The sequence below is a fragment of the Acomys minous genome, assembly GCF_964271855.1.
Source record: "Acomys minous genome assembly, chromosome: 14".
Lineage (NCBI taxonomy): Eukaryota > Metazoa > Chordata > Mammalia > Rodentia > Muridae > Acomys > Acomys minous.
This window is the reverse complement of record NC_140496.1, coordinates 77,396,199-77,415,866: the sequence shown is the minus strand read 5'-3', so window position 1 is coordinate 77,415,866 and position 19,668 is coordinate 77,396,199. Positions and strand designations below refer to the sequence as shown.

The following is a 19,668-nucleotide window of genomic DNA, read 5'->3' as shown; positions in this document are numbered from 1 at the left end:
AGTTCCAACCCTACCCTACCAGCTACACATGGGACCTGTGACAAGTCCTTGATGCTCAGCTGTAAAACAGTAATCCCTTACTGACAGTGGGATTGCTAAGAGCAGTCAGCAAAATCCGGGGAGAATTTTGCTCATTCTTGGCGTGTCATAAGTACTCAATAGATGGTAGTTATTGTGATGGATGGTGGTTTTCCTGCAGAAAGCAGAACAGGCACTTGATAGAATAAGTCTTTCTGGGTCACAGAGTTGTAGGAGAGGATGAAGCAAAATAAAATAAAATAAAATATTACAAACTTATTAACATAGCCCACCTTGATAATGTTAGGATATCAAAATATAGCAGTTGCATGAGGAAACAGTCCAAAAACTTACACAGGATGACATGTGGAATAAATAAAGGGAATGGATATATTCCAGACGTAAGAATTCAAGCATTTATCATACTAGGGTTCAGAGTAGGTCTCCTTGCCCATCAAGGAGGCCTGCTAATCTGGACTCTTCCGGGATCAAAAAGATGCCTGGAATTCCTCTGGAATTCCTCTTTGCTGAGGATCACTGAGTGCCTGCCCTTCTATCTGTGAGATCTTTACAAAGAGACCTGGGCTTGCCTCTGCAGAGAGATGTTCAGAGCTTGAGGCTGTTTGCTTTGCAGTGAGTAATTAACCACAATTAAAAAAAAAAAAGTATTCCCGGAGGCCTGTGTGTCCTGTTCCAGAGCCCCTGTGAGCTCATTCTAGGGATCCTGCAGAAACCTGCAAGTAGCGTCTTAGAGACATAGGAAGAGAGGGGACACAAGGGTCACGGGATGAATTCTGAGCCCCAGTCCATCATCTTCCATCTCCCTTTTAGACACATCTGAACACTGGCCTGCGCAGAGGCCAATGATGCTTTTTATATTAACAGACAATATTGCTAATATTAGTGATTAATTACTAATAATAGTCATAGTATAAACTGACAACCTGATGACTCCATGGTATGCTTAAGAGGAAGTTTTTTTTTGTTTTGTTTTGTTTTTGGTTTTTTTTTTTTTAATAGTAGATACGAGGGGGAGAGCAGCCAGAGGCATCTAGAAGAATCCAGAGCAGAAAGAGAAGTTAGACGACTGCACATGGCCAGCCAACTGGGCCTGGCTAGGAGAGAAACAGGAGCAGAATAAAGACAAAGAAAGGAGCAAGAGAGGATACAGCTGAAATAACACGGTTATAGGGAGAAAGAGAAGCCGGTGGGGAAGGAAGCCCGTGAGCTGAAGAAGTTGCGGGGTGGTAACAGAAGACCCGAGAAGTCAGCAGGAACTCTGGAATGTGTACCAGGTATTTATGATGCTGAGGAAGCCTGGAGGCCAGCACGAGCTTTGGTGTGGCAGTACGCATCTCAGATAACCACGTGTCACTTCTGCCAGTGATAAGGCCAAATGGCTCCTTAAATAGATCGAAACTGGCTTCACAAGATCCTGAGGAATGCTGGCTTCTGTCGAACTGACGGAATTTCCGAAAATTAGTTTCCATCGGAGCTGATGCTTTTGATCAGTCGTTCCGTAGCTGCTGCGTGCTGGATGTCAGGCTGGATGCTAGGAACTTTTTAAAAATCTATTTAATTATTTAAGGTGGCAGTGTGTATGATTGCTCTCAGTTAATGGACATTTAAGTAAACGCCACTCTGCTGGACGTGTGCATACACATAGCAACAATATGTGACAGAGTGCTCTTATAGAAGAATATTGGAATCATTGTCCAGTATCAAAGGCATACATGCACACTTAACATTGTGTTGGATAACACTGATTTCCCTCTAAAAGGAAATGTGTGCCAGGGACTTAGCAGGTTATACTTATTACTTAACAACTATCCAGTCGGTGACTTGAAATCCATCTAGAGAGCTTAATGTATATTAATGTATTAACATATTATGTTGAATTTCCATATTAAACCCGGCAGGTTTGATCATCTCTGCTTCTCCAAAAAGCAGCCATCATGTACCTAACACACAAGGCTTGCTGCAGATGGAGCTGCCATCTGGTCTCTGACCTTCTTGAGGACAAGGGTCCACTTCTGTATCCTCCACCACATGGCCCTTCATCCCACTGCTCTGTGGAAGGTGCTCAGCAAATGCCAATTTACTTTACACATTCATCTACACCCAGCTGGCATACACACACACACACACAGACACAACACACACACACACACACACACACACACACACACACACACACACACACATATATGGAATAGAATTGAGAGATGGTCTCTGAGTGAGTTCTAGACACCAGCCCCTCCTGCCATAACTGTCAATAGCTGCACCGCCTGCCTCTAGTCTCACTCTCCACATCTCAGAGGACACCAGGACTTAGAGATAGGACTGCCTGTTCACACTACTGGGACAGAGACTCTGCCTGTAGCTGATGCTTCCATTTATAAAGCTGAAGAATTAGGCTCTAAGGCCAATGTTACAGAGCTAAGGAACAGCAGAATTGGACACTAATACAGGCTACCTGTTAACTTCTTCCGAACTCTTTCCACTCTTCCACTTTCCAAACTCTGAAGGCAAGGCATTCAGGAATATCAGTCAGCTCAGAAAGGGCCCCTAGCTTAACTGTTATGGCAGTGATAGGTCTAGCCATCCAGGTGAGTGGGATGGCACAGATCACAGGCTTTCTCCGGCCACTGCACCTAACTAGGGGCATGCAGAACTTAGCAGCAGCAGGTGCACCTGCAGAGCTGGGGAGGAGTCAGGCCTGATTGACAGTACAGTCCAGGGGCAAAGTTCCTGTCCTGAAAGGTTCATTATTCTGCTTGTAACTCTACAGACCAATTCAAACAGGCTGTGCATTCATGAAAGCTGTTACATTTATTTAATTTATTTCAACTATTATCTCTATGGAAATATCCCAGAAAGAAACATAGGTATGCACACTGTGGTTAACTATTTTTAAAAATAAGAATAAAAGTAATTTAAAGAAGTTTTATTTTAAAAATTAATTTCTCCAGAATTTGTACCATATTTCAAAACTATACTGTTTTTATTTCTCGAAGGAAATTGTCCTATAGAATAAAAACCATAATCTGTTGTATGAACTCTTCCATCACATCAACAATCTCTTGGGTAAAGTCCCTACTGGAGAAACGGTGAAGAGCTGTGGAAACTAGTCTTACGGTTTAGTTGTAGATTAAAATGGCTGCCAGGCATTGAACATCTGAGCCTGTGGGTCTAGCTCTCCTTATTTGTGACCTCATTTGGTGCTTCTGCAGGGTATAGTGATGAGGGACTAGAGCTAGAAATCTGAAAAACCAAAGGATGTGTTTGTCTTGCGAAGGTCACAGTGGTGGTGAAGGTCATAGCCCACAATACACTGCTGACCTGCAATTCAGACATGTAACCACTGTGAGCTATGGCTCACTGGTACCACTTAAGTCTCTTCTATGTGACTGCAAGGCTGTCAACTTCTGGTGAATCCCCAATATCTTACACAGGTTAAATCCTTTCTGAACTGGGCTGTGCTCTGTTCATGGTCAAGGCTGGCCTCCTGTGATGCTTTTTGAATCTTCTCAAGAGCTACGATTAAATCAGGCCAAGAACCTGTCTTAGGACAGGGCATGGGAAAACTAACTGACTGGTGAGAGAAGAAGTTAACCATTCAAAGCTGCCAACGTCAAGAGCAAGTACCTAGTTTTTACAAGCAACTTTACCTGTTATACTGGAGACTCAACTTTAACATCAAGAGCTCACACATGTAGGAGCTTGCTTAAGAATGCCGTGGTAATTCCTCTTGAGACAACAAGCTGGGAGCTGGGCCTGCCCTCAAATGTTGAGCTGCACTGAAGGCACTGGTCCTGGGATTAAACCAAATGTATGTGTGAATATATCTAGTTTTTAATTTGTTCATAAATTTACTTTTAAATCTGAACCCAGGGGTCCTATTTTTGTGGGGTGTCCATCAGAGAAGACTACTCAGATATGGGTTTAAGCCAGTAGAAAGTCTTTATTAGCCAGCCATCAACTATACTGGGTGTTGGGGATCCTAGCGTAGCACCAAGCCTTTCTTAGGTGAGTTTTTAAGCATAAAAAAAACCATGTTCTGGGTTTACATACTTCAGTTAACAAGGACAGTAAGACAGATGCAGAACTTAAGAAGCCAAAAGGCAAGGTTAGTACATTTAGAGACTTTCCTAGAACTATGCATTGATGGATTAGGTCTGTGTTTTCATTTTGGCAGGTGGTGCTGTTCATGTGCTGAGTTTTATGGCCTGAATGGTACTTTCATCATGGAGTCAGTTGTGCTAAGGTCTGGGTCCCTGTTATACCATTCAATTTTCTGGGCGCCCCTGAAGGTATCCATGTACAAAAGTGAGGATGCTGAGGATTGGGACTGGGAAAGGCAAGAACTAAAGCAGAGAGGAACGTCTGGTGGAGACTGGGTCCCTCCTGGAATCTATCATCAGCTGCACTGAGAGTCATCAGTGGCATTTCCAGTAAAACCTTAACTCCCTGGGAGAGGAAGCTGGAAACAGTTCCTGTCTCCCTTCTCTCCACCCTCCGTCTACCCTAGAGGTTCCTTTCCCAAGGAAAAAAACCTGAAGCTGCCTATGTGAGATGGCCAGCCTGCTCAGCTGCCAAAGATCATGGAGACTGACTCAGTCCCAACATAGTGCCCAGGTCTGTTGTCCCCCGACACTTCTCTGAGGGGGCAGCACACAGTCTGGGTGAGGTGAGACTGCCTGGTGTGATTCATGCCAAGGAAGTGGGAAGCCAGAAACATCTGGGTCATGGAATCCTCCCAGGTCATTGCTTGTGCTTACTAAGCCAGGCAGTGAGAACAGACACTGAAATCAAGGTAGAAAATGGGGCTCCCCGGGGAGTCCAACCATCTAAGACCTATGGGTGATAAATATGGCCTGATAGCCATTGGCTTCTTTCCCTTTTTTCTTCTTTAATCAATTATGTGATTTTTCAGAAGGCTGCAACAGGACAGATTCCTGAAATATATTCCTCAGTTCAGATGCCATCAGAATCCCTCAATGTGTTCTTTTGTCTTGAACAATAAATATCATAGAGAAAGTACCAAGTAACGAGAACAAAGTCTAGAATCCAGAGTGCATGGGGCTTGTAGAAATGGCATCTAAAGTGACACAAATATCTTGTCCTGTCCCCAGCACACAACAAAGCTCAGCTCAGGACTGGGAGGGCAGCCCCAGCACTGGGCTTCTCTCACTGGGTATTGTGGATGCACCATTCTTAAGTTAGGAGCCCTTAGACTGGCCTTGAACTTCAAGTTGATTTCTCCAGTATTAGAGAAAATGTGATACAGCAGTGCCAAAATTTCTTTGAGACTGTTTTATATGGCTCAGGCTGGCATCAAACTTACGTAGCTGAGGATAACCTTGAATCCTGGTGATCCTCCTGCCTCCACCTCCCAGGTGCTGCTGCTACAGTCACATCCCGCCATGCCTGGTTCTGTGCTCTCACTACTGCTCAGCTAGTGGGAGCTTCAGGTGCATAGAAGACGTCACAACCAGCGCCACTCTTTCTCACTTCACAGTTGAGTTCCCTAGGAGACCTCTGCTGAGCATCTGTTGGGAACCTACTTGTCCCTCGTAGGTTCTAGGCACTGAACAAACGAGGATGAATAAAGCAAACTTTCCATCCTTGGCCTCCAGGCTTGAAACACTTGATGAGATATTTATTTCCCCAAGCACAGGGAAGAGAGGCCACTGCCCACTCAATTATTTGCTACAGCCTAGTTTTCTCCTGCATTTAAACCTGATGCTTTGCTGAAGGAGTTTCTCTTGCTTGAACTTTCCTCTCTCTGATTTATCCCACCATGTGGGGCTTATGTGGGTTGATGAGGAAAGGGTGAACACAAGCTATGTTGAGTGAGCAGATTCCCTTGTGGGTCACCTTGATCATCCCACTGGGGACCTCAGGGAGTGGAAGAGAATGTGCCTCACCTTGTCCACCCAATAGTTGCAGAGGCTGGGGATGTGTCCACACTCACTGCCTGTCAGTCACTGGTAGAGGCACTAAGTCCCTGACAAGCCTGGCCTGCCCTGGCTTTGGGCCCAGCATGTTCCTACACAGAGAAATCCCTCAGGCAGAAAATAGCAGAGGAAGCTTCTTGGATCTGCTTTTCAGGCCCACACGTGGGACCTCTGGGACCAGGGAAGGATCTGGGCATCTTCTGGAGTCTGCACGACGCACTGAGTGTCAGGGGTCGGTTTCCATGGCATATCTATCAAGCAAGTATCGGTGACTTAGAAAGGGATTGTCTTTGTGAGGCCTAGGCTGGTTACAATGAGCCAGGCCATCTTGAAGCAACACAAGCCATTTGCATGTCTCAACAGCATGTGGACTCAGCAAGGCTGGCAAAGTCCAATTCAGGTTGCGCGTGAGGGTCCACAGTTAGGCTCTGTTCTTGTTGAAAGTTAGTCGGCCTGATCTCCATCTGCCAATGAGTTTGTGGTACTTATGAACTGTTCCTTATCTTTGGAGAAAGCCGAGCCCTGGCAGGAGACAAGGGCAGAGCAGGGGAGGGGAGCATGCCTTTGCCCTGTAAGTAAGTGTGTATGTGTGTGTGTGTGTGTGTGTGTGTGTGTGTGTGTGTGTGTGTGTGTTAGTAGTTTGGTACTTGGTCAGCAGCCTCCGGTGTGTGGAGTTTGTGATACCCTCACCACACCAGGACTGTGAGCTGGAAGAGAACGGAGGACTGACATTTACATACCCTTCCCATTCCCATCCCCCATCACCCCTCACCCCCCCACACACACCTCCAGGTTCTGAAAGAAGCACATGTTGAACATATCTCAGGTCAAGTCACTCATTGCCTGGGGCCAGCCTAGTAAAGAAAAGATCAGCAGTAATTAATGAATTAATTATGTATCTAGCTAGCTATATATGTGTGTATGAATATATATACTTTGTTTTGTCATATATGTATATATACATGTATACACACACACACACACATATATATACATACACATATATATGTAACTATAAAGTCCCAGCTTTGTCCCAAAGCTCATTGAGAGACTGTGGCTCATGAACTGTCTCCTTCTCTGTGACCACCACACATAGCATCCATGGTTCTTGCCTCAAGGAAATGCTACAAACTGGGGCTTGAGCAGTCAGTGTTTGGTCTGTCAGAACAATGAAGTGTTCATCAAGCGAGTGAAATCCTGTATTGGTTATATTTTCATTGTGACAGACACGTGACAGGAGCTCCAGCTGGCTCCACTCTGAAGGCGCAGTCAGCCTATCAAGGTCGGGAAGCCATGGCAGCTGGTTACACGGTGTCTGCAGTCAGGAAACAGGAAGAGGGGAGCACTGCTGTTCACTTTGCCTTGTCCTTTTTACTGTCTGAGGCATCAGCCCATGGAATGGTTGCCATCTACCTCCAGGGTGGGTCTTCCCACCTCAGTTAACTAAATCTGAATGCTTCCCCACAGATATGCCCAGAACGTTGGTGATCCCAGATGGAGTCAAGTTGACAATTAGCAGCAATCCCCACTTACCCCTTGTTGGTGAGACTCAGCACCTGGGCCCTGGACAGTGATGAGTGGGAAGCAGCACAGCCAGGCCTCTCCATGGAGAAGCTGGGGGAAGGGATGTTCTGGTGCATGGAAAAGAAACTTGGGGTTATGACTCCAGGATCTTCATGGGGCAGGGAGCCATCTGGGGACACAGAGGTGCCCAGTATGGGAGATGATGAACCCTGGCATGAAGTCCTTGTAGGTCGGTATGAATCAGGTTCAAGTGTGTCAGCCTCTGGCTCCATGAACTTGTGTAGTTGGGTTCTCTGAAGTCCCCTTTCCCCTGTGCAACCCTACACAGAACAAGAGGCAGTTTCCTAGCAACCAGGAGCACAGAGAGAGATGAAGGCTCTTTCCCATGAATCTCTTACAACTCGCCCAGTACTTTGGCTTCTTCTGGTCCTATTTTATTCAGTTTATTATCTGAGCCCATTTGTGCTAATAAAAAATGGACAGGATGGCTTATAAATAGGCATGTCTTCTTCATACTTCTGTGGGCAAGAAAGCCAATATCCAATCACCAGCAGAATCTGGATCTGGTGAATGTCTGGTCCTAGATAGCTCCTTCTAAAGTCACTTACTTAGCAACTTTAATATCACAGGTAACTTTACTTCTCTTTCATGCAACCTGCCATATTCCCAGGTTCTGGAGTCAGGACATAAGCAACACTGGGGGTGGGGGGGCAGTGGACATTACTCTCCCATCACAGTTACCTCATATTGCTGAATTCAATTCATTTTATAAATATTCCTATGAGCCTCATGATAACCCATCAAAAATCCAGTCATATTTCTCATGAAGAGAAACATGACGACCAAGCAGTAACAAAGAGATTGTCACAGGGCTTTGTTCATGTCAGGAAGGCCAACAAATGTTCAATGCCACTTGGGCCCCAAATAAGGTAACTGGAGGACATGCACGCTGCACTCACCCTAGAAGTAAAGAGGTCTAACCTCAGCCTCCTAGCAGCTTCACCCTTTCCCTGGTCATGTGCTCTGCTGACACAAGGCTTTAATCTTCTGAAATGATAAGCATCTTCTAGTACAGGTACCTGGATTTCACAACCTCAGTTGACTATAGGGAGTTTCAGTTACTGCAAGATGTTACCAGCTTAGAAGATAAGAAAGATAATGAAGTCCCTATGGCAGCTTGCTAAGTGGTGGGGTACATCTTTCTCTCTGATGGAATCTTCTGGAGAAAACTCTGTGTTTGTAATGACGATAGAGCCTTTTCCTCCTCCCTGGAGAGAGGGCTGGATATGGAAGACTCCCTGAGACTACGTCATTGAACTCTTCCTTGTGCTCCTGAGGTGAGAGATGTGAGGCAGCAACCTTGCAACTTGGCTGTATCTTGGAATGTCGGTATCTAGTCACCTCTGTTTCTGACTTAGGGTGTGTTAACAGTCATCAACCTGCCCCTAGATATGTAAGTAGGATTGTGGGTACCCCACACAAGATCTGGTCTACTAGATTTCATGTGCACTCCACAATGAGTTAAGCAGAGCTGGGAGAAAAAGCAAGGCTTCCATTGGGGCTGAGAGCTCTCACCTCAACCAGAGTGTTAATCCATTCTCAGGTCGGTTGTCCTTGTTGGGACAAGGACAGGCATTTGGACAGCACAACCCTTGGACATTGGCTGTCTCTCTACAGTGTTCCTTCTCCAAGCCACACTGTTGAGACACTTCAAGGACAGCAGCCCTGCCATCAGCCCACCTAAAGTCACGGAGACACCCATCTGTCCTGTGCTAGCAGAGTCTCAGGCCAGCTCTTCAGCACAACAGCTCTCATTCTCTTTCTACTCTTACACAATAAGGCTCAGTGGTCTCTTGGACAGGACATTATGACCCATTAAAGCAAAACTCCAAACATGAAAGAATTCAATGACTTGTTTATTCTCTCAGAGAAGAGCCATGCTCCCTCGGGCACTAAGGGGAAGGATAAACTAGCCAAGCATGGGTAGAAGCTTTTCAAGAGAGTCAGCTTAGGTCTTTACATCAGTGATTCTCAGCCTCCCTAATGCTGTGACCCTTTAAGACAGTTCCTCATGTGACCCCCCAACCATACAATTATTTTTATTGCTATTTCATAGCTACAATTTTGCTACTGGCATGAATTGTAAGGTGAATGTTCGTGTTTTCTGATGGACTTCGGTTCAATCCCATATGGATCACAGCCCACAGCCTGAGAATCACTGCTTTATAGGATCACGTGTGCAAGTTTGGTGGCTTCTAGAATGGCATCTTTAAGGGTTTGCTGAGGAAGGTAGATGAGGTCCTAGGATGGTTTCTGAGGTGGAATGGACTGGATTAGAGAGCCCGTGAGGTTAGGTCCTAGATCACAAGAGTTAAAGGAGTCTACAAATGCCTCCATTGTTAACTAAAGTTAATAGTCTTGTTTGCGAGATTTCTGGAAAACATCTGGGAGAAGATCAAGGCCACACACACATTTACAAAAGCTCAGGGTTTTAGCATGCTTCATTGTTATTTTAACACTCTTAGTTGAAAGTATTTCTCTATAAAAAGAACTATTAGTCCCATGTCGGTGACCTTTTTGACAGTGCTTTTAATTTGTAGGAATTTAATTTGTCAGCTTCAACCAGTCTCTGGAGTAAGTGAGCGGTTCATTTCCCATCCCACTGTCCCCCATACTTTTAACCATCTTTCTATCTTGCCTGCCTGTAGTCCTGCCTGACAAGGCCTGCAGAAGGCCATAGAAACTGTGACACCCTGAGATGTCACTCTCATCTTGTCTCTCCTCTCAGATGAAAAGCATGCATGCTTTGCCTTATCAGCAAGCCTTAGGCTCTCTCTCTCCACCTAGGCTGGATATTTTGGTGTCTACAGCAGCGCTTTCACTCGGCTATGTTTCAGTGGTGATGTCACAAGATTCTGCCCTGGGTGAGAAGTCACCTCTGTTCACACAGCGTCTGGTCACATTAACCTGAATTCACCCTTCCAGAAAATATTTAACTCTCCTCAAGAACTTTACTCTTCAAACCATGAGTTAAATGGCTGTCCAACTTTTCAATAATTAACATCAAGCAGTGATTTCCTGTTCAAGACTTAATAAAACCCTCACCTTGTAGCTCTGGCTCTCTAATGTCAGTCTTCACTGTGCTGTGCTCTTTACCGAGCTCAAATCAAGCTTTTGCAAACAAACGTGCTGGAGCCTAGACCCCATACACTGAAGTGCCATAACTCTGCGCTGGAAGAGCTCCTTCCCTGTGGTGAGCAGGTAACTCCATTTTACCCTCTCAATGGATATTTTTGAACAATGGTATTTGGCAAACATCTACTTTTGGCATCTTCTCGAAAGACAGCTGTTGCCTTGCCAGAGAGAGTTCTTTGTCTCCTGACGTTTGTTTTCTCTGCCCTTGAACTAATTCGTGACATTCTGATGCATTTAGTATATTCTTAAACATCACCTTCAACTCTTCATGGAAGTCTTGCCGTTGCTCTCAGCACTTTATCCTTAGTCCTTGACCACAGCCTTGCCTGTCACCAATAGTCACTCTCTGCCTTTGTTTCCAAGGGTTCTCATGACCAGAAGCTTGGAAAGACTTTGCAGTTAGCATCACCTCTCAACAAATGACTGGAGAATGCACCCAAGTCCCTCAACCTGGGATGAGATTTGCTTATTTTCAAATGGAGTTAATTATTCTTTTTTTTTTTCTATTGAGATACGAGAACTCAGGGAACCCTTCACAGATAACATGATCTGTGAACACTCTCTCCCACCCTCTGGTTTTTCTTTTTCTTTTTTTTTTAGGCAAGACAGGTTTTTATCGGAGAACGTGGCAACATAAATACATAGACCTGGAAACCAGAACACATAGGCAGGAAACACCCTGTTGCTCTCTCACCCTGGTCACATGCACTGTCCCCTCCCTTGCTTGGCTTGTCAGTCACATTTGTAGGCATGAGCCAGACCTCAGGAGATTCAAGGGGTGGCTCAGCATTTCTCCTTAAGGCCAAAGGGAGATGGCAGACCAGGAAGGATCCTCCACAGTGCTGGCCATACAGCAGGGCCACCCAGGCTGGCACTGGATGTGGGGTCACTCAGCACAATAGGCCAGAAACAGCAGGCGGTAAACAGGGTGCCTGCTGGGAGGGAGGAAAAGTGCTGGGTCTGTGGAGGGAGGACATGGCCTTCAGGGTTTTCACCAATTCCATTGAGTCCTTTGAAGAACAAGTGCGTTTACTTTGGCTGAACTCTGACTTTCCCCCTCTTGTCCTTGATCCTTTATGCTTTGGGGGGGGGGTCATATTTAAGAAACCACCATCAAATTCAGAGTGATAAACATTTACATCTATGTTTTCTTCTTAAATTTTTGTGATGTTGATTTTTATGTAAGGACCTTGCCCCTTTTGAAATTCATTTTTGCATATAAGGTAGGAGGAGTCCACCTTCATTCTTTTTCATGATACACAACCAGTTCTAGAACCTTCTGTTAAGATCATTTTTTTTCTCTCACTGAACTATTTTGGCACTCTTACCAAAACCCAACTATTAGCTTATCATCAGTATAAATAAAGAATTTTTGTGCACTCTACATTCTCTCCCACTGTTGGGTATGGTTGACCTCATATCAGAACCATGCTGTCCAGATCACGTAAATATGCATTTAATTTTGAAACCGGGATACATCATCCTTCAAAACCTGTTCCTTTTCCAGATGAGTTTGGTTATTCTGGGTTTCTTGGTTTCCATATGATTCTTCATATTTGCTCATCAGTTTCTCCAAAATGAGCCAGCCTTTGACTTTGATTGGGTTTTATGTCATATGCAAAGTTCCATTTGAGGATTGCAACCATCTTAACAATATTAACTTTTTAGGTTGCAAACATCAGTTTTTTATGTTTAGATCTTCCATTTACAACAATATTTTGTAATTTTCAGTGTGTACAAGACTTATATTTCTTTAAATTTGCTTCTAAGAATTTTATGATTATTGATGTAATTGTAAATTACTTCTTTTTTTAAAAAAATTCATGAGTATATATGTACATTCACTTGAGTTTTGGTATGCTGTGTGTACAGATCCTCTTAGACCAGAAGGTATCAGATTCCCTAGAACTGGAGTTCCAGGTGGTTTTGAAGAGTCTGATGAGAGTTGGGGGAAAAGAACTTGGGTCTTTGCAAGAGCATTAAGTGCTATTAGCCACTGAACCATCTCACTAACCATACTTAGAAACTATTATTAATTTCATTTTGAGTGTTCATTGCTAATATATAGACATAATTTAGAATCTGTTTTCCTCTTAAAGACCAAGAATTATTTTCAAGAAACATTCTTCTCTAACTTAAGACAAGTGATAATTTGCAGCAGAGCACCTGAAATTTGCTACTGTCCTTAAGAGAAAAATGGAGGAAACTCAGGTGTTGGGGAGTGAAGAGCATGGTTCCCTTTTCCCTTAAGATGCGGTAAGCTTCTAGAAAGTCACAAGCTTTTGGATGCCTGGGAAGTCTTAGAACACAGAACATAGGCCTGGGAAAGGGTACACGTAGTGATAAAGTGAAACATTAAGTGATCATGGCTGGTACTATAATTATCGCACAAGAAACACACATTGTAAAACAAAAATAGCATAGGAGCCCTCCTGGGCACAATGACTAAACTGTGTTTCCAGGTCCATCTTAGGCACCGCTTATAGCATATAGAGCTTGAACAGATCGTAGGATCATCCAGCCTGACCTCTGAATTAACAGATAAGAGCATCGAGTCCAGAGATGTGCTGTGACTTACGATCTACAGAGGAAGCAGGACACAGGGTCTAGAAACACATTACCTAGGTCTTCTCCATTTGAGGCCCCAGGAAGGCTTTTTGCATCCTGTCACTCTTTGCTTTTTATCTGCTAAAAGGAAAACAAATGGTGCCCACTGTGTAGAATTGTTGTCAAAAGAAAATCAGTTATGTCATCTGTCAAAAGCCTTTCCCAGGCTCTGTGTGGCAGGCTGTGTACTTGGTGCAGGAGGGAGATTGGAGAAAAACTCCGTCCATGAGCACAGGAAGGGTCAGTGGAGACAAGGATTGAGATGGATGGGTGGGCAACGCTTGGCGTTGTCTTCCTCATGCTTGTTTATTGGCTCCTGGTGAAGTCCAGTTCAGTTAACAGAAGTCAGATGCATTAACTGTGTCTTTTACTCTTTTTAAATATATATTTTTATTATTGCATGAGGATGGGTGGTTCACCTGCATGTATGTCTGAACCACACTTGCAGTCTCAGGACTGTAGTTACAGGCAGTAGTGAGCTGCCATGTGGGTACTGGGTATCAAACCTGGGTCCTCTGGAAGAATAGTCAATATTTTTATCTCTCCAGCCCATGCTCAGTTCATTTTTATTTTGGAGACTATAATATAATTACACATTTCTTAATTCCCTTTCCTCCCTCCAAGCCCTCACATATACCCACCCCCTTGCTTCCTTTCTAGTTCACAGCAATTTTCCCCAAGTGCTGAATCCAAGACCTGATACATTAGTCTCGTAGTAAGTGTTGAACAAAGCAAGGTTTCTTCTTGTACCCAAAGTTTCAGGAGAACTGGACACACTTAAAAGAAGCAGTTGGTTTAATGACAAGAGAAAACAGAGACCCTTAGGAGGAAGTCTGGCTAGTCTGAAGTCTTGTCACCAATCCAGGTCTTATTCCAAAGAAATAATAAATAAGTGAGTTGATCCAGGGTTTATGTCATTTTTAAAACCCAATGACAATCTGTTGACAGAACACTTCTAGTCTTATCCATACGTGAATGCCTTTTCCTCCCAATCAAATCAGTTTAGCTAAGAAGACTGTTTTAAAATAGAAATAAATGTCATTTATGTCCACATCGCTCTGGAAAAGAAAGAAAGGCAACTCTGTGCATTCCACCACATGTTTAAGCTGCCAAACATGGAGAGGTGAGAACAGTGAGGGCAATCTGATGGCAGGAGGGGGGTGGGGTAACATCATGGTGAGGATCAGGAGGAGGCTAGGCTCTGCACCTCCTGGTGGGTATCTGCTTGGGCAGGACTCTCCTTTTTTAGATATGGAGTCTATCTGGGAGGGGTAAACAGCTGGGTCTGGCCTGGGAACTTAGGGGTGGTTGATGAGGATGAGCCACATAATGTCAGACGTTACACAGAGCCTGGTCGGTCACAGCCTCTCCCCCTCATAGACACATTCCCTCCCTGAATCTTAGCAATGAGATCACATACACACACACACACACACACACACACACACACACACACACACACACACACACAGAGAGAGAGAGAGAGAGAGAGAGAGAGAGAGAGAGAGAGAGAGAGAGAGAGAGAGAGAGAGCTAGTGTTGAAATAATGCTCAAGTGGAAATCTAAAGTCTGGATTTCAGATTCCATAACTTTTCACAAACTCTAGAATCTAGACATGGCTTCCACAAAGTGATAAGAATCCAGCTGCTCATTAGTTAAATGAAAAGACAGAACCAGGTTGTATTCTTAAATATAGAAGAGGAAGGCCCCATTACTGTCCTTGTGACTGTAGACATTATCGCTCTCTGCTTCTCCTCCCAGGAAGTTATCTGTGGCTTCCTCACTGACCTCAATTCTATGGGATTGGCAGAGTCAACCTGCCATCTTTGACTTCACAATTTTATATGGCATTTTTGCCTTTTGACCTACAAGAGTTCACATCACTTGTAGATCTGTCAACTCCAGTGTGTTTGAATTGGAAAACAAATGATTCCATAAAGTCCGGACATAGCTTGTGGTGGGTGTGGTGAACTCTCTGACTTATGCAGGACACTTTCAATCCCACTGCCATGAAGCTGCAGTGGAATTCTTACTAAGTTGGCCAAGGATGGTTCAGGTGGACATTGAGGAGCAGGGGAGACAAGAAAAAATAATTCTGGGAAAAAACAACAACATTCTTACAGGACAGAAATGTGTGCGACTATGCCAGCACTAATTCCACCCACACAAGAAACACCAGGGCAAAGTTGCCAAGAAATAAGTAGCTGTCAGTCTCGCCGAGTTTGGACAGGAGTGTGGCTTTCATGTACACACAAGGAAGGACTTTGAAGTACACAAAACTGGACTCTGACTCATTTTATTCAAGAAAACATGGCACTGAGCACAGCCAGGGGAGCGTCCTGCCCAGGGTGATCTAATGGTGAAGACTGGGTGACCTCAAGTGCTGTCCCATACTCCTTTTCACACCTGGTCACTGCTTTTCTTTGTAGCTGTTGCTGAGCTTCTGCCATGGAGCCTGGGTGCTTGAGACCACAGTGATGGCTCAATGGGGAAGAAGATGAGGCATTCTGAGTGAAGAGCCTGGAAAGGCAAGTCATCCCTAAGGAATTCAGCCTTTGGAATTGGGAACTGGAGCTTGCAGAAAGACCTGGACCCTCATCTTCATGGGAGCCTCACACTTCAGTCACACATCTCCTTCCCACACTCCTGACAGACAGCGTCCTCTCTGTGTAGCGAGGTACTTGGTCAGAGGCTCTCCCTTATCTGGTATTTCCATGCCAGACTTGTGTAATTTGTTCACAGTATCAAGCAGATGCATACAAATTTTGACAATGGGAAGAAAGGTTGTTATTTACAGAGTTCACACACAAGAGCAGAGCAGTTGAGTTCACACACACACACACACACACACACACACACACACACACACAAATAATGTCTTGACTTTAAAAGTAAGTTTATGATTTTGAGTTGGGCCACATTCCTAGCTACCTGGGTACAGGCAGCCTGCAGGCTGTGGGCTGGACTCAAATAGGCACTCAAGTGCTTATTAAAGCACAGAATCCGTTCATACACTCAAGATTGCATTCACCTAGACGAGAAAATATTTACTGGATTCCTGGAGTTATTCCCAGGGTTTGGGAGAAAGGCAGAGCTTCAATCAAGAATCAAAAGAAAGGGATGAAGAAATGAGGGCCCTATTGTATGTGTCATTTCATGGCATGTTCATCGTTTGGACTTCAAATCTGCCCATCTTTGTCTTGGATTTATCAGATGAAGAAATGAGGTTCACAGAAATTATTCCACCCCAATCCAGTATGTGATAAAGCCCACAGCTTGACAAAGTATTTGACTGTCACACTCAGCTATTGGCCACACTCTTGTTCCTTCAGGGCGTCATACCCACCATGTTATTCTAGCTATCGGCCTCCAGATCGGCATGAGTGTTTAACAGCCAGGTCTGATAGATGTCTCTCTGGGATGAGAATATCCTGTGACCAGTTACATGCTCTTCTTCTTCTTCTTCTTCTTCTTCTTCTTCTTCTTCTTCTTCTTCTTCTTCTTCTTCCTTTTCTTCTTCTTCTTCTTCCTTTTCTTCTTCTTCCTTTTCTTCTTCTTTCTTACTCTTCTTTTTTCTTCTTCTCTTCTTCTCATCCTCCTTCATCTTCCTCCTTTCTTCTTCTGTCTCTTCCTTTTCTTTTGCTCCTGCTTTCTCTCCCTCCTTCTCCTTCTCTTTCTTCTTCTCTATTTTCAACTTGCATATATTTGAGATTTCTACTCTATGACCAATAATGAAGTAATATAAATTTATCAGGATTCTTAGCCACAGGATGATAGAACACGCACGGAGAAGAGAAATTTGAGTTTGTAATCATTTCCCCAACCTCTGAGGTTCGGTGCCTCCCAGAATACCTTCAGCAGGATTCCCCTAGGAGTAGTGATTCATTCCCCCCAAAAATTCCCGGGTTACTCTATAAGCATAAACGAAATCCGATTTGAACAAGTTTAGTCTTAGAGATTCTTTCTAATATACTCCATTTTTCCAGTCCCTAGAAACTTAACCCCTTAACCTCTAAACTGGCACTTTGAGACACGGTGAAATTCGTGTTGAACAACTGAGAACCCCAAATAATCCCTACCAACATCAAGGCCCAGCCTTGTGTGAGTTCTGAGAGCCTTGAAGGGAGTTTTCATTCCTCTTTCGAGAAGGTGCCTAGCCATGTGGGCTTTTTACAGGCAGACTGGGATTCAGCATTGCTGCTGGCCTGCATGGCACTGAAGGGTGAGCCAGTAACCAGACTTCACTAAAGATACATATATATCTAATGAGTGTTTAAATAATAACATTTCTTCTTTAAAAAAAAAAAAGGCTGGCCCTCACCAGACACTCGGCTTGATGTCTATCTCCCAATCGCTAGGCCCATGAGACAAGTTTCTTTTGTTTATAAACTTCTGGTTTGTATGATGGAGACAAAGCTGGGGAGCAACTAAAGATCTAGAACACTCTCAGTGGGAATAGGAGCTCGTTTCATTAGTGGGAAGTCCAACAGGTGCCCAGCAACCCTAAGCAGAAATGTATGTAAATGCATAATGCATGCATGTGCAGAAATGCCTGTAGCAGCACTATTTAAACAGCTCCAACCTAAAATGGCCTCAAATGACAGTGGTAGAACGCACAAAGGAGACGTAATGTGTACATGAGGGAGTCTTCTACAGCTGTGATGACAAAAGAAGTCTCACTATGTGCACTGCCATGATTGGACCTCTCACACAAGGTGTTTACTGAGAGAAAGCAAACACAAGTGTATATTTCCTACAATTGCATTTCTATAAAGCTCAGAAACAGACAAGGTTCAGCAGACAAAAGTCAGCATCAAGCCAGAAAAGATGGCACACACTAGCAAATCCCAGAATTTCTGATGCTGTGGCAGGCAACACTAAGTTCACTGACAGCCTGGGCTACATGGTCAGAATTTTCCTCAAAATAAAGAAATCAATAAAAGTCAAGGTAGTAGTTACCTGTGTTTTGGATGGGAATGAGAATGGGTCCCAAGAAGCCTTAGAGGAGTCTATCTTTGTGTGGGTCGTGATCTGCATACATACATGTAAGTCTGTTCTAGTCATGAAAAATCAGAATTTTCACATACCTTTTACCTGAGGATTTGGGGGATGAATATTCTCATAAAACTATAAAAGTTAAAAATGTAAGGTAAGGTAAGGAAAGGTTGGGTCTTTACTTCACATCATATGGGAAATTAATTTAAAGTGTGCTTTTCACCTTGAATTGTTGCCTTCTAGATGGGGTTCACGTAGTGTTACCTCAATCCTGTTGCCTCCTAGACTCTTGTACTCCTACAGTATTCTTAAGCCCCACTCCAGATCCGCTGAGACAGGGACTCTGTGTATAAATTTGGATGTGGCATATCTAACAAGACATCCAGTTATATAAATACAATTATGAATTGACACTAGCTTTTACCTCTACCTATTCCTATGTTTTCCATGTGTAGCATTCCAGATGCTGTACAGTGACCTCATCAACCCTTTAATAATGCTTTTTAACTAGTACTGCCTTTGTCTCCAATATATATATATGAATAATCTGAAATGTTGGGGGATTCACAAACCATCCCAAAGCCACACGATTAGTCATGTCCAGCCAGGTGTCACCAGCAGGCTGTCTAGTTTCTGAGTACAACATCCCAACCACTGTGTATTTCTCTTCTTCCCAATGGTTCTTTGATGTCAAAGTCAGATGTTGATTTCTTAATTAAAATGCCATCTGCACTTGTGAAAAATGAGATCTAGATTTCTATCTTTGCTGTGGAAATTTTTAAAAAATTACTTAAGGTGAATGTGCCAAACCAGTTGTGAAATTGAGATTGGAAAATAGGACATTGAAAGTATACACCCATGGGAAAGATGCCACACACCCCGCTCAGTTTGTCAACCATGATGTAAACCACCCAGTGAAAGGCTCAGCTGCCTCAGAGGACACCTGGCTGGACTCTGACCCACCCTTCCTCTGTGAAGCTTCTGCTTCCCTGGGCAAGGAAGAGTGTTTGCTTTGGTTACAGAACTTGTTCTGCCACAATTAGAAGTGTCAGCTGGTTTCTCTTTGCCTACTGATGGTCTCTTTCACACTGAACTTGCATCTCACATCTTCAGTCTGACCCCTCACCATGGCCACAAGGACCACAGGTATTTTCATGTGACATGGAATCACCCAAAGTGGATCTTACTGGTGACAGGCAGCACCCAGGCAGCAGCTCAGTGCGGGATGGTGGGTGAAGAGACGCAGGTTCTGGCCCCGCATCTGCCCCTGGGTGTGCACATTGACTATTCCCACAGCCTCTAAGCCTCACATTCTCCTCTGCAGCACAGAGATAGTGATGGTTTCCCACAGCAAGACAACAGTGAAACA

At 44.1% G+C, this 19,668-nt stretch overlaps 1 long non-coding RNA gene across 5 annotated transcripts in view; it reads left to right on the top strand.

The window, feature by feature from the left end:
• LOC311583879 overlaps positions 1-19,042 on the top strand; it is a 105,256-nt gene extending 86,214 nt beyond the window's left edge. Inside the window, exons 2-5 of one of the 5 annotated variants that reach the window (XR_014774703.1) lie at positions 10,350-10,763; positions 12,797-12,953; positions 14,376-14,427; positions 15,734-19,042. This is a non-coding gene — a long non-coding RNA (uncharacterized lncRNA). Of the gene's footprint in view, positions 1-10,349; positions 10,764-12,796; positions 12,954-14,371; positions 14,428-15,733 lie in introns of all 5 variants that reach the window. The other 4 variants (XR_014774704.1, XR_014774700.1, XR_014774701.1 and 1 more) reach the window with 4 other exon arrangements.
• Positions 19,043-19,668: the final 626 nt, after the last annotated feature.